Source organism: Anas acuta, chromosome 7 (genome assembly GCF_963932015.1).
Source record: "Anas acuta chromosome 7, bAnaAcu1.1, whole genome shotgun sequence".
Lineage (NCBI taxonomy): Eukaryota > Metazoa > Chordata > Aves > Anseriformes > Anatidae > Anas > Anas acuta.
Genome location: NC_088985.1, coordinates 6045579 through 6060956, shown reverse-complemented (window position 1 = coordinate 6060956; position 15378 = coordinate 6045579). Strand labels below are relative to the sequence as shown.

General features: G+C 38.2%; 1 long non-coding RNA gene across 20 annotated transcripts in view; it reads left to right on the top strand.

The window, feature by feature from the left end:
- The window catches only part of LOC137859117 (uncharacterized), a 346743-nt gene that overhangs the window by 200983 nt on the left and 130382 nt on the right, over positions 1-15378 (top strand). The window lies entirely within an intron of this gene.

Genomic DNA, 15378 nt, shown 5'->3' with positions numbered 1-15378 from the left:
CCCTTTAGCCAGGCTGAACCTTTCTTCTTCCAACTTACTGATGTTGTCTGTCATCCACCCACTTGCAGGAGTGTGTAGCACCTGGCTCCATCTTTTTGATGACCTCACTGTAGTTCCAGGGCAGGAGGGTGTCTGCTGTTAGGTGTCCCTAAAGCCACCTCTTCTCCGGGCAGAAGCAACCCAGTTCCATTAGCCTCTCCTAGCAGGGCAGATACTTCAGGACTTGATGGTTCTCTTCTGAACTCCCTTTAGTTTATCAAGTCTTTCCTGTGTTGGGTGGCCCAAAACTGTACCACAGTATCCAGATGATGTCTAGCAGGAGAAAAGTAAAGGGGGATAATGTTTCCTGAATCGCCTGGCTCTGCTGTGGTTCATACAACCCAGAAAAACTGTGGCTTTCCTTGGTGCCATAGCTCACTGGCTTGCTGTCTACCACATTCCCACATTCTTTTCAGCAAAATCGCTCTCCTGCCAGACAATCCCCAGCCTGCGGTGTTGTCTGTTACAATGGGTTCTACCTTCCTAGCTGCTAGACTTTGTTCTTGTCTTTGGTGAATTTTACAAGGTTCCTTACTGCACTTAGTCCTGTTGCTGGATATTGCTTGCATGAATTTGGTATCTTCAGGAATGAAGAAAGAACTCTGAGCTTTCTGACTATTACATAGTCAGAAATACTTTTCTGTAGGATAAGTATAAATGACAAGGGTAATAGTCTCTTCATTAGGCGATTCTTTACTTCCATTCTGAAATTTAGGCTAGTCCACCAAAGTGGTAGTCTTACAATGTCCAAGCTGCAAGAAAGGGTGGATTTTTGCTTTCACTTTTTTTCCAACTTTCTGACTTGAGGCATCTGAAGAATAGAATAGGTTCTTTCTTCCAGATACATTTCAAGTTCAATAGGAAATGTCACGGGAGTGTATTATCCCCATAACAGAACAATTTCACTAGGAATAATGAATGAATCTGAGGAGGAGCTGAATAACTTTCATCTGCCACCTGAGTTGGCTTCTGCTGTAAGATTTCTCGTTGCAGCTGGAAGCTGTGAGGCCATGTGCAGAATGTAACCACTGGGCGCAATGGACACTCACAGTCATTTCAGAAGTTTGCATGCAAAGCATATCTATCAAGTACAAGAGTCAAAGAACAGTATGTTGTGCTTATAAGCAAAACTTATCTGCTTGTTGCACCTTCAAGCTGATACTCCAATGAATTATGAGTACTTCAAGTGCCTAAGATACCAACCTTTATTTGGCATGCATGCAGAACTTCACATTCATTAACATAGTGCAGCTATGCTGATCAGTCCTTGAAAAGGTAGCTTTCTGTTTCTGCTGAGACATTTTATTGTTATGATCTTTGCTTATTCAAAATGACTGCTAGTGGAAAGAGACTTAAAAATGTACCTTAATTTTAGGTTTATATCTAGTGGTATCAACCTACTTTTCTCTTTACGTAAGTTATAATACTGTTGTAAAGATTGCCAAGTGATTTGTGCAAAGAGACTGGCCTTTCTCAGGAAGAAAATTCTGATTTTGGGGGTTGAAGCCAACCTCATGTAGAGCACTTTGATTCTTGAATCAGCAACATCAGAATCAACAACTGTAAGTGTGGTTAACAGAATTGTAGCTGAAATATTTAATTGTGGTAAAACCAGGCACAAGCTTAACAAATAAATGTTTTCCCCATAATTCTTGCAGCATCTCCAGTATATTTTTTTGCTTTGTGAAACGGAATGAATTCACTAAACTTACTGAAAGAGCACAAGTTTTTCAATAGTTACTCCAATTAAATAATGTTTACTCAACTGTGACAAGAAATTATAGGAGATTTTAAATTATTACTTTACTGGGATATTTCACTTTAACTGCTTGAGTAAGTGTTCATAGAATATCTATAAACCTACAGGAAAGCAGGAGGACTGTAGAAGTAGGTGAAGTAGTTTGTACTACAAAATTTTCCTTGGATTCAATATTATCATTTCCTTTGAAAGTAATGAGCATGAGAAAGGTATAAGCATAGTAGATAAGAAACTATATCGCTTGAAAATAATTTTTTACAACCACTTTTACATAAGTAGACTCTTCACAACTAGTCAGATCTTTATTACATGTATTCCAATATAAGACCAAATGCCACTTGAATGTCTTTTTCCGGTAATAGTACTGGAATAATGCTTTTCCTCTATGAAAAGATGTCTTCGTTTGAAAAACCCAGAAAACTTGAAAGCTTTGAAATCTGAATGCTGAATAATAGAAATCAAACAATGTTTCTGAGAGTCTAACTGGACATCCATTGTAAGATGACATGTTATATGAGACTGTTGTTGTGCCACTACTGGCAAACATTATTTGCCAGATATAAAAGAATTTCTTTTAGAGAACAAAAGTCATACTATGATAAGAGAGAAGATACTTTTCAAAATCAAAGGATTGCCAGGATAGGTACCTCGTGTTTTGAAATATTAAATGCCATTGATACTTACCTGAAATAATGGGCGAAGTAGATGGGCAGCTGAAGGGTCAGTAATGTTCATGTTTCTTCATGTAATAATACCTTAATACTTTATAATTGTAATAATACTTTAGCTAGCTAATAAATGCACATGAGAGATCAGAGTTGAGATGTGCTGCTCAAAAGGTTGTCCTGTTAGGGTAATTCAATGTTTGAAAACGTTTCAGGAGAATGTGTCAGATATGTCTGTTTTGTGGTTAAGACTCCATATTTGGAAAAGCATGACTCCTGTTTAAGAGTAAATAGTCTCTCATTATAACTGGACAAAGAAAGAATAGAAAATTAGGGGGGGAAAAAAAGCCATGTGTATCTGGAGATTTATTTTTTTGGTGTTCCTAATGAAAACCAAAATGATCTGGGTGGCCATAGCCAGTCTACAGACTTAACTCGTGATTTTTTTTGTTGTTTGTTTGTTTTTTGTTTGTTTTTTGTTGTTGTTTGTTTTTAAATAATAACAAAGGTTTTTGATGTCTGTTCTCATCAGCAAGACAGCTCCCGAGCAAGGTTTCAAAATAAACACTGAAAACATTGACTCCCTGTACTTCTCAGTCATGTTTCATTCAAGTTCTCAGTGAAGAACATGGTCGTAGAATCTTTCTTAGACTACAAGTTAAATGTTTATTTGTCTAGAAATAATTGCAATGTACACATGAGGAAGTATGTTTATAAACATATGAAGATAAATACCAACATTTACCTACCAAATTTAGAAGCGTGATGGATAAAAAAACCTTTGGTTTAGCAACCCATCTCCATTGAACATGTTTTGGGGGCCTATTTCTGCTCCTGTTGATTTCTATATCAAAATTTATATTGACTTTCAATTGTAGAAGACCATTTGTGTGTATTGTTGGCAAGAGTAGTTAATTTACATTTCTCAATGGCACTAGACTTTTACACATTTTTTTAATTTCTTCTTCAGAGTGTATGCAAGGTGGTATATTATTAAATGGCACATTTGCATACTGTTTTTCCATATGTTTTATGCTTATTCATTGAAGATAGTGGACCTGCCCAAGGGCATGAATGAAGGTTGTGTACTAGAAGGTGTTTTATATAGAAAAAGATGATCTTTAAAGTCCCTTTCAACCTGAGCCATTCGGTAATTCTATGTTTGCAAAGATATCAAATGCCACAGCTAAGGTTATTCTATCACCTGTAGCATCTGGTCCTATGAAGAAAGCAAATCAGGTTAACTAGATCCTTGATCTTGTGCAATCTCATTCTTATATTCTTATGAAATACTTAGAATCATCAGATGTGGATTTCTTCCACATGAAAATGGCATTTTTATGTGGAGCATAAACATCCAGGCCCCTAGAATGCATAAAAAGAAAGTCTCAGGAAATTTGAATCCGAGAATTGTAATGCTAGATCAAAGAACCATCCTTCTTCTTAAGGTCAGGGTAATCCAGAAATTGATCTCTGCCTCAGACAGTGATTAAAAAGATGATGTCTTTAATGTCTAGAAAGATTTGCATCAGGCCTATGATCATACCTCTTTTTTTGGAGGAGCGTTGAGGTAACTTAAAAGTTCGTTCAGATCTGTCTGCAGTTTTATAGTGTTGCACAGTATGGGATAGTGTTCTTATGGGTTGGAAGGGGATGTAAAGATCATCTAATTCCAACTTCCCCCTGCCACGGGCAGGGCCCCCTCCCACCAGCCCAGGTTGCCCAAAGCCCCATCCAGCCTGGCCTTGAACACCCCCAGGGATGGGGCATCCACAGCTTCTCTGGGCAGCCTGTGCCAGTGCCTCACCATGCTCTGAGTAAAGAACTTATTCCTTACGTTTAATCTAAATCCCCCGCTTTTAGTTATTCTTCGACCTATCGCTACACTCCCTGACAAAGAGTCCCTGGCTTTCCTGTGAGCCCCTTCAGGTAGTGAAAGGCCGCTCCAAGGTTTTCCCGGAGTTTTCTCTTCTCCAGGCTGAACAACCCCAAATCCCTCAGCCTGTCTTCACAGGAGAGGTGCTCCAGACTTGATCATCTTTGTGCCCATCTCTGGTCTTGTTCTAATACATCCATGCCAAGCACAAGAAGTGCTGGGTGCCCCAGGGCTGAATGCAGGACTCCAGGTGGGGTTTTAAGAGAGCAGAGTAGAGAGGGAGAATCCCTTCCCTCACCACAATGGCCATGCTGTGTTTGATGCTGCCTAGGACACAGTTGGCTTTCCCGGCTGCGGGTGCCCCTTGCCAGCTCATCTTGAGTTTGTTATCCATCAACACTCCCAGGTCCTAAGGCCAGTGACGTCAGTTGTTCTGCCCTGTCCACCAACTCTGTATCTACATTGTGGAAGGCAAAAATTTGCCAGGCATGATTTTTGCCCTTAGTGAAGCCATGTTGTCTACCAGCAGTCACCTCCTTATTTTCCGTGTGCCTTAGTGTAGTTTCCAGGAGGATCTTCTCCGTGTTCTGGCACAGATGTGAGAGTAACTGGCTTGTAGTTCCCTGAGTCTTCCCTTTTTAAAAATTGGGGTTGTTTTCTCTCTTTCAGTCACTGGGAACTTCACCAGACTGTTGTGACTTCTCAAATATGATGGACAGTGGCTGAGCAACTTCATCTGCCTGTTCCCTCAGGGCCAGTGGATGCATCTCATCAGGTCCCATGGACTTGAACACATTTAGTGCCCCTGGATGGTCTCAAAACTGGTCTTAATTCTCCCAGTCCCTGCTTTTGCCTACTGCAACTTAGGTAGTGTGGCTTCTAAACTGATTCAATTTTGTTTCAGTCAGGCCAAAATATTGCTGATTTCAGACTTCTTCGATGTCATCAAGCACTCATAGGACTCAGCTACCTTTGCTCTGGGACTTACTTTGTCGCATAAGAGGATTGTGTAGACCCTTCTTATCCTAGCTCTACAGCATGATTAGCTGCACTGTAAACAAACAATTTGCAATCAGGCATTCATTTCTATTCCATTGTTTTAATGTGGTGATGTCCTTAGAGCATACAACTTAAGTTTTAATTAGTTTTATTATCATTAGCCATTGTTGTTAGATAATTCCATGAAGAAAAGGGAAAACAAATTACTTGCAACCAATGTATGTTCCATTTCAGCACCCTGAAAATGAAGGGTTGCTAGGAGAACAGCAGGCAGGAGGAGGGAGAAACTCTGGTTGACGTGGTAGGTTTGACTCTCAACATTTTCTTCCACATTTTTATTTTTTTGCAAATATCAGTAACAGCTTGTTCAAATACATTTTTTAGATTTCCAGGACATTTGCAGTTTTAGTACCTGTAGACAATACTGTCTACATTTGCCAGATGAGGTAGGATAGTGTATGTATATCTAGACTTTTAAATTTATAATAGAATGAGATGGAAGCTGTGGGCTGCAATTATATAGTGGGAAAACAGTCCAGAAGCTTGCTGCAATCTCTCTCTCTTTCACAGTGAGGCTGTAGCATTGATGTGATACTGCTGTCTTATAAAACAGTTTTATTTTTAGTGCTTTCTGATAGATTTACAAACAAATTGTGTGATCCTTGTTATAGAAAGTCACTGTTTTTTAATTCGTTTGCATAAACATGCTGTGAAAAGTAACCTCTTGAAGCCAACTGATGTATATACTAACAAAGGAATTTCAGTCAGTATTTTCATGAAACTTTGTACCTTTTCTTAGCTTTTGATAAGAAAGACAGATGCAAGATGAATTCTGGAAGATTGCCTGAGGAAAAGGGAATTGACCTAAACAGTTGAATTTGGTGAAGGAGGAAATCTGAAACCAGGCCAGATGGCATTGATACGATGCTGGGACCTGTTTGGGAAGTAGTCTTCAGGTTCTTTATCAAAAAGATATTTTTTTTATTTATACTGACTTAAAAACCAGTGTACAAAATCAGCTGCTTTTCTAAAAAGCTTATTGCATTCCTACATAGCAAACAAGTCCAGAGCTAAGTACAGAAGCAATGAGCTATGTGAGTCGATAAAGCTTAAGACATGCTTGAAGCGAGTTTCACCGAGTAAAAGATGATGTAGAATCTGCCAGGATAGTGGAATATTTACAAAACTAGGTACTCTGAGCTCTTTCACCCTTAAATCTCTCTCTCTCTCTCTCTCTCTTTCTCTCAAAACAAAACAAAAACTTGCAAGTTTTTTTGTGTTTTTTTTCCCCCCCTTTATTTTAAGGAAAAAGTAAAACATTCTTTAAAGTTAATACTAGTAGTTCTGAGTCATTTCCTGTATTTCTTACTTTCTAATCATACAGGAGGCAGTCCTGTTACTTCATTTGGAAAATGCATTAATGATATAAAGTGGTAGGAATATAAGACTTACTGGTCTGGTCAAACAACAGGAATTAGCAAGTCTTTTCAATCTCAGTCATCTTTTTTTTTTGTTTTCTCTCAGACCTGTCTCTCTTTCAACTCAAATATTCACCTGATGGCCTTTTCTGTCATTATCCTGTGATAAGTAGGATACCTATTTTTTCAAACCTTATACTTTCAAAATGTACTCTACTACTTCGCTACTTCCCACAGTATTTACACCTTGTACTCTTTTCAGTTTTCTTGGACCAACCCTTGTGCTTCTGTGTACATTATTCCCTTGCTCTTCTCTGTAAAGAGAATTGCTGTGACCTTCAGTAAAGGGGCAGGAGATTTTTAAGCTCATAAGACTGGTCCACAAGTCTTTTGAAGAGTTTCTCCATACTCATCCAAACCTACTTTGAAAGGTTGTGTCAAGTCCATCTTAACACCCTCTGTTTGAGGATAGACTCTGTATTTTACATCCAGAGTCTGCAGGGCTATCATTTTCTCCATGGGTATTTTGTTCTTTAGGAAGTCCTTCAAGCATAAAGGATACTTACATTATAACTGTGCGAAGATATTTCAGCAAAATCATACCACTGTCAGCATTGTCATATTACTAATGAAGACCTAGTAGAAAGAAAAAAAAAAAAAGAAACACAAGTAATCTGATTGCCATTTTATCCTACAGCGAGTAGAGGATCTATACACATGTTCTGACCAAATACAAGAATGTGGATTTACTAACAAATAACTGCTCAGATTTTATTCTGATGTTAATAAGGGATGCATTTAGTTTGATTTTTTTGTTTGTATGAGTGGAGATCCAAGAGGGAAGAGCTAGAGCATTATTTTTGTTAGAGATGGTCTTATTACTTATGGAGTATTATTAACCAGTTAGCGAGGAAGCCAGCTGTTAGAACCAAGAGAAGTAAAGATGCAGTGCAAGACTAAGCTTGAAAATGCTATTTTGGATATTGTGTGAAGACCTTGCATGTAAATGCTAATGATTAAAACATAAAGTTCAATGAAGAAACTAACAATATCATGAATCACAGAATTTCTAGATTGGAAGAGACCTCAAGATCATCGAGTCCAACCTCTAACCTAACACTAACAGTCCCCACTAAACCATATCCCTAAGCTCTACATCTAAACGTCTTTTGAAGACTTCCAGGGATGGTGACTCCACCACCTCCCTGGGCAGCCTGTTCCAGTGCCTAACAACCCTTTCAGTAAAGAAGTTCTTCCTAACATCTAACCTAAAACTCCCCTGGCGCATCTTTAGCCCATTCCCCCTCGTCCTGTCACCAGGCACGTGGGAGAACAGGCCAACCCCCACCTCACTACAGCCTCCTTTAAGGTATCTGTAGAGAGCAATAAGGTCGCCCCTGAGCCTCCTCTTCTCCAGGCTGAACAAGCCCAGCTCCCTCAGCCGCTCCTCGTAGGACTTGTTCTCCAGGCCCCTCACCAGCTTCGTCGCCCTTCTCTGGACCCGCTCAAGCACCTCGATGTCCTTCTTGTAGCGAGGGGCCCAAAACTGAACACAGTACTCAAGGTACGGCCTCACCAGAGCCGAGTACAGGGGGACGATCACCTCCCTAGCCCTGCTGGTCAAGGATACCAAGCCAGGATGCCGTTGGCCTTCTTGGCCACCAGAGCACACTGCTGGCTCATATTCAGCCGACTATCAACCATCACTCCCAGGTCCTTCTCTGCCTGGCAGCTCTCCAACCACTCATCTCCCAGCCTGTAGCTCTGCTTGGGGTTATTGCGCCCCAGGTGCAGGACCCGGCACTTGGCCTTGTTAAACTTCATGCAGTTGACCTCAGCCCATCGGTGCAGCCTATCCAGATCCTCCTGCAGAGCCTTCCTTCCATCGAGCAGATCGACACACACACCTAACTTGGTGTCATCTGTAAACTTACTGAGGGTGCACTCAATGCCCTCGTCCAGATCATTGATGAAGATGTTAAAGAGGACCGGCCCCAGCACCGAGCCCTGGGGGACGCCACTAGTGACTGGCCTCCAACTGGACTTGACTCCATTTACCACAACTCTTTGGGCCCGGCTATCCAGCCAGTTTCTAACCCAACGAAGCGTGCGCCAGTCCAAGCCAAGAGCAGCCAGTTTCTTGAGGAGAATGCTGTGGGAGACGGTGTCAAAAGCCTTGCTGAAGTCAAGGTAGACCACATCCACAGCCTTTCCCTCGTCCACCCAGCGCGTCACTTTGTCATAGAAGGAGATCAGGTTCGTCAAGCAGGATCTGCTTTCCATAAACCCATGCTGACTCGGCCTGATCGCCTGCTTGCCCTTCAAGTGCCGCATGATGACTCCCAAGAGGATCTGCTCCATGAGCTTCCCTGGTTCTGAGGTCAAACTGACAGGCCTGTAGTTCCCCGAAATTTCTTCTTTTCATTGCAGCTTGGTAGTGTACTTTATAATTACTTCAATTTTTATGTTGGTGATAATTTATTACAAAAACAAAACAAAAAACCCCTGAGCACAAACATTGATTGGTGAACTTGAGATCAGATAGAGAGATAGATACAAGTGAGAAGGGGGATTGAAAGCATGGGCTGAAATTATAAAGATACTTATTTTTGTAACCTGATTCCTGTTGCTGTCAAAAGCTTTCATGTGTACACAGTATTTGAGTGTTTCAGATTATTACTAATAATTGGCCTTGAGTGCCTCCAAAGAACTTCTGAATTTGTAATACAAATTTATGAAATGTTCTATAATACTGCACTGAAAAGTAATGTTGAAAAGAAAAAGAGCATATGCTTCTGATCTATTAGCACAACTTTTTCTGCACAGAAAAACTTTTTTGATAAGATTCAAACTCTTAATTAAATTTTAAAATTGAGAAGAGGCATTTTGGGGGCACTGCATTCATAAATATATTTGTCACATTAATTTTACTTGAATAATCCTTCTGTCCTCACCCACTTAACAGTTCCAGTGGTATTTTTGAAGGGAGTTTTGCTCTACAGTGTCTTACCTACAATTGAAGAAAGAAGAATGTACTTTTTTTCTTGGTTTATAGTTTCAATTGTTTGGACTTTTTTATTAAAAGTCTTGATGCAGAAAATAGGAAATACTGGCACAGGGATGCACGTGAAACTTAAGCCATCTGAAAATGCAAATGAAGTGTTCATTTGTGCTGATCATGTAGAGTTATTTGTTGAAATGTCCTCAAGAGCAAAAATTTTAGAGATACATTATATGAAATGTGTTAACTCTAGACTGCACTGATGTTCTATGCCTTTGTTCTCAATCACTAAAATAAGGGTAATAGCTCCTTCCTTCTGCCCATTTGTTTTATTTTTGACATACAACTTGGATTTAGCAGTCTGGGACTCTCTCAGTGTATGATTGGCAGCATGGAATTCTTGAGTATGACTGTTATACTGATAACATATAATAGCTGTTACTTCATCAGCTATCAGGTTTTCTGTTCACTGTTAAGACCATGACTATAGTTTTCAATGCAATTTTAGTTAAATCCTACAGGCATTCTATCATTACTGTTGTGTACATTCTGATAATCTGGTTCCTAAATGTATATATATTTTTTTGAGTTAAAGCTCACACAAGCTTTTACAAGACAAGAGTTAGTAATTTAACACGTAAATCAACCTGCTGTTACTCACCTAGGTTTATTTTCTACTAAATTATTCTAACCCTTTCCCTTCCTCCAAAATGAAAAGAGTAGCATGCTTGTGCAGTGGCAAGTGTATGACTCTTTCTCTGGGGAATATTTAACAGTGCTAATTTTCAGAACTGTAGAAATGAAAGATGTTTACAGTTTCCATCATAAAGACTGTACAAAGATAGGTTTGTCATTAGTATGCACACAGTCCTTAGACTGTCAATTATGTAAGTTCAAACATATATAGTAATTTCAGACAACTTACTGCTCATCCCTGTTTTTTACCAGTGACATATTTAAAGATAGAGTACCTACATAAAATATAATGAGTGCTAGTAGTGTGAAGTGAAAATGATTTGTTTATGCTCTTTCACAGTAAAATATGTTTTAATTTTTTTTTAGCTGCATTGCTGCAGTGATTTGAGAGCCAGATCACGTTCTCCAGGGGCATTATTACAAAACCAGAATTAAAGCTCAGCCTACTCGATCTAATTGTATCATAAAGCGGTCAAGAAAATGCTGATGACAGTTGAACTATCAAGTTTATCAAGTTTTACAGACTAATGGAATGTAGATCACCAGTACTTATGTTAATAATGATTTTATATTAATATTTTTAAACAAAGACATTAGATTAGAGAATATCCATTGAAGAAATATCTGATAGTTCTCTAGAAAATATTTTTTCTTCTCTTCTTTTTTAACATTCAGAACACTCATTTTTTAACAGTCAGAAATTCTTAACAGATGCAGTTTGCTTGTTGAGGAAGAATGTGTTAATAAAAGGTTAATTGGAGAAGAGCTAATCAACATGCATGGATCGTTTATTCTTGGCTGTATACTGTCTCTCCCTTTCTCTCTTTATTCACATGTACACGTACCTTTCTGTCCAGGTACATATTTTATGTTAAAACTTGATCATATTTGCTTGTTCTAACTTGTAAAGCTAATTGTTTTGTAGTTACATGTCACTAATTTGATGATTTTGAGAATTTGCAGGCATTTTAAGAGCCACTGACAATCATAACTGGATTCCTTGTTTTTCTATAAAGGGATATAAAAATAGTAAATTTTTATTACTTCTGAATTTTTAATTGAACTGCAGAAATCTAGATGACATGCTAGGAAATACATGTGATACATGTGATACAGAATAGGGTTTTTTTTGCTGTTTGCTTGCATGTTTAAATTTCAGAAGCAAATCTTGAAAGTTTTTTTGATTTCTGAAAAGCATCCAGTGCTGACAGTTTTATAAGTTTTAATTTGCATTGTTTAAGACTAAGTTTGCAAGCAAACTGGAAATACCAAATGCTTGTCATGATGAGCTTGGTGTATAAAGGAGCTCTATATTCCAGGGCAGATTGCTGTGCCTTCTGCAATTTGTGGTGTTCTCAAGTTTTAGGGGAGACAGTGCATTAACAAAAAACATGAGTAGAATCCAGGTGGTTGTTTGTGAGGAACAGGTAACTCAAAAGATTTTGTTCCGTTTTCAGAAGTGGTGCCAGTATGAGGTCTGCATTATGTCCTAAATAGGTATGGCCATTTGGTGTTGTGGAGGAAACAAAAAAAAAAAAGTCATAACTGTGCTGGTAACTACTCAGGTGCTTGCCCACTGTAATTCAGTAACATTCCCTCACCTTTTATTTCTGTCTGAAGCATTGTGTGTTTGCTTATGTTATACAGACAACCAACTGCACAAGTTTTGGGGGCATGGATTGTTTGTTTTTGTCTGTGATTGTTTCTTTTAGAAGTTTAGGTTCTTCACTCTGTACTGCATTCTAATGCTGAATTTTTATAACTGTTGCCTTCAGTGAAATCTGTGGACGTGAATCAATGAAATGTAGATAACAAGATTATATATTACTCCTGAGTTAACATGCTTGTAGTTTATTGACATGATTCAGAAGGTACTTAAAGTCAGTTTCTTACAGATTAATTTATATTGGCTAGGGATTTACCCATCAGTTAACCCCAGAAAGTTCAGTTCTGCCTTCATGTTTGCTTAATGATAGGTGTTTGCTTAAGGTACTTAGTTGTATACCAATGCTATGCAATAGCAGAACTCACAGTGGCACGTACTGTAGTTATGCCAGTATGTTAGTAAAGTACTGAGTATAATTGCAGACTAAGAGCCAGAGATAATTCTGAGGAACCATCTGTTGATCAGGGAGAAACTGAATAAAGTAAAGACAAACAGAAGCAAAGAAGTTTCATGAAAGGAAAAAGAGTCTCAAAGAAGGAAAATAAGCTTTGGTTTCTTATTGTTCGAATTTTGAAAAAATGAAGCTTACACATTCAGTGTTACTGGGAAGCAGGTTTATTAAAGGTAACTTAAGAATGTGAATTAAGTAAAAAAGAATAAGATAAAATATTTGAAGGTGTATTTAGTGGAAGTTAACTGACATACTAAGAGTACCTTGATTAAGGTATAACATCCTGTAGATCAGGCATGTCACAGAAGTTCCAGGCATCAATGGAAAGGATTTGAAGGTCACTTTTCCCATATTAACGAATGAGATTAGGAAAAGCTTAACAACAAAATCTAGCGACCTAATTTTATGAGCTGCAAATTTGAGCTGAGGGCTACTATTGGTGCAAATACTGTTTTTTGCTAGCTGTTGTCTGTGCACCCCTTGTGTGATGCATATCATCTGATGAATATTTGCATCTGTCCTGTCACTCTTGTATTCATTCTTCGTAAAATGATGATCATCATATAGGGCCACACAGTATCTCTACAGATTCTTGTTACCGCAAAAAGGCTCTGTTGTGAACGTGCTAAGATGCTGCTATTGCTTCTTACTCCGGGGGATGATGATGGTCTTTGGAAAAAATTTCGTCCTTGCTAAAAACGGAAGAGAAATATTTAAAACCTGACTACAGGAATAATGTGCCATAAAAATGGCAGCACCTGGAGTTAGTGCATCTTACAGAATTTTGTTCTTAGTTGGTATTTAATTGTCTCAAATCACACACAAGTGCTGATTTACTGTTTTTTCTTATATCCAAAATGCCATAGATGGAAGCGAGAGCATTTTCCATGCTTGGGTTTTGGTTAATTTGAAGAAAGGCAAGTTGTATTCTGAATAGTTTCAGTCGTTAACCAGAAAAGTAATGAATTTCCAAATATTGCAGAAAATTAGCTTTGAATTTTGTGAAGCGTAAGTTCCTTCCAAATTTGTGGGAGGTGTTTCTTAGTGGTGGGTGCAAATGCCTCAAGAGTCTTAAATTACTTTCATTACTGTTAATGCTCCCCCTCCCCACTTTGGGTTGTAAAGTGTTAAAAAACAGTGACCAATGTTTTCTGAAGATTTTGTTATGGGTGCCAGGATTGTTTCTAAGCCACTATCAGAACAATTTTGATCAGTAGATTAGTAATTTCTGTGTGCTTTAGAGTATTTGCAAGCAAAGTGACCTTACTCCAGATTCAGCCCTATTCGTGTTGTTCATCTTTCCTCTAGGGATTTGTTTCAAGGATGAAGATGCCTCTCTCAACAATGAGATTTGCAGAATTAACTTGACTTTGTCGTGGTTTTAGTTTGGTGGTTTTTTGTTTTGTTTTTTTTTTTATACAAAGAAAACAATGCAAAATCTCCCAGTTCAGAAAAATAAATGTAGCTTAAAAAAGAATTTAATGCAAGATGTTTGCTCTTCAGTTGTAGCGGCTTAGAATTAAGTATCCAGTCAGTTAAAATCGCTAAGTAGCAGGAAAAAAAGTGTTGTTTTATAAGTAGTAGCATCTCTTTTTTAGACAATGAATTCAGCAAATACAGCAGTATGCTGTTTTCTTTTTCGTGTTTCCTTTATTATATTAAACTTCCATTAAATGTAATTAGAAATGTAATCAAGCTTTCCTTTAGAACTCTCACTTTATAATTATGAGGATGCCAGTGTTTATAAACTTGACTACATTTTTAAGAGTAGAATGAGTAGATTCTTTGCTTTAATTGCTATAAAATGTAGGACCCCTGCTGTTTCATTTCTATTAAATGATGCCAATTTTCCGGTAAGGGTAGGTTTGTCTAACTGATAAGTAGTTACCATGTAAGAAGAGTTGGTAATTTCCTGGCTTCCTAAATACAGGTTGCCTCATACCTTACATCATTAAATAGCAGAGCTGCTCAGGTGAAGAACTTAGCTCTCAGAGTTGGTTCAACTGACTAACTTCTTTTCACTAAATACAGGGAAATGTGTTGAAGAACATTATGAATGTTGAAAAAAATAGGGAGCAGGAACTGAGCTGACAAGTGCACTTCTCATAAGAGCCTAACAAATCAGGAGAAAGGAAACTATAATGAGACACAAGTCGAAAGTACCAATCTCTTCAGAAGTCCTCTGTATGTTTATGATGTTCTCTTTGTCTATAATCTTATACTGAAGTGAGCAATTTGTTTGACCACTTTTTCAAATAGCTGGCTCCAAAAGCAGTGTCATTTTTCATCATTTTATATAGCAGGACCTTTGGGTTTCTTGATTTGAAGCTAAGTGAAAAAGTGGGGCTAGCAGATAACAGAGGTTTCCTCTATGTTCTTTGTTAGAAGCTGCTCATGGGAGGATAAAGACAAAGAGAACTTTTCCCTCCTTTAATTCATTCAAAGACATGACAGTTTTTCATGCTTTGTGGTTGCAAATAATTTCCTGGTATCTCCTGTGATACTGTAAAATTCACATTGAGCTAATGAGCTTAAGGATGAAGAGGTCTCTTCCTCTATCTTCACTTCAGACCAGCTGAATTAACTAATAAAAGTGTTTGCAGTGAGCTGCACTGTTCAAAGTAGTGTACTAACAACATGATAGACTGGGTGCTTGGGAAGTCTGAGAGAGAGAGCGGGTTACTTCAAGGTCAGTGAAGCCCTGCTCTTCAAACACTTAGGAATTTGTAGCATCTCTATTGTAATTCCTTTAATTGTAATTAGTTCCTTACAGTTAACTGTATTTTCCCAAGTTTTCATGTGTTCAGA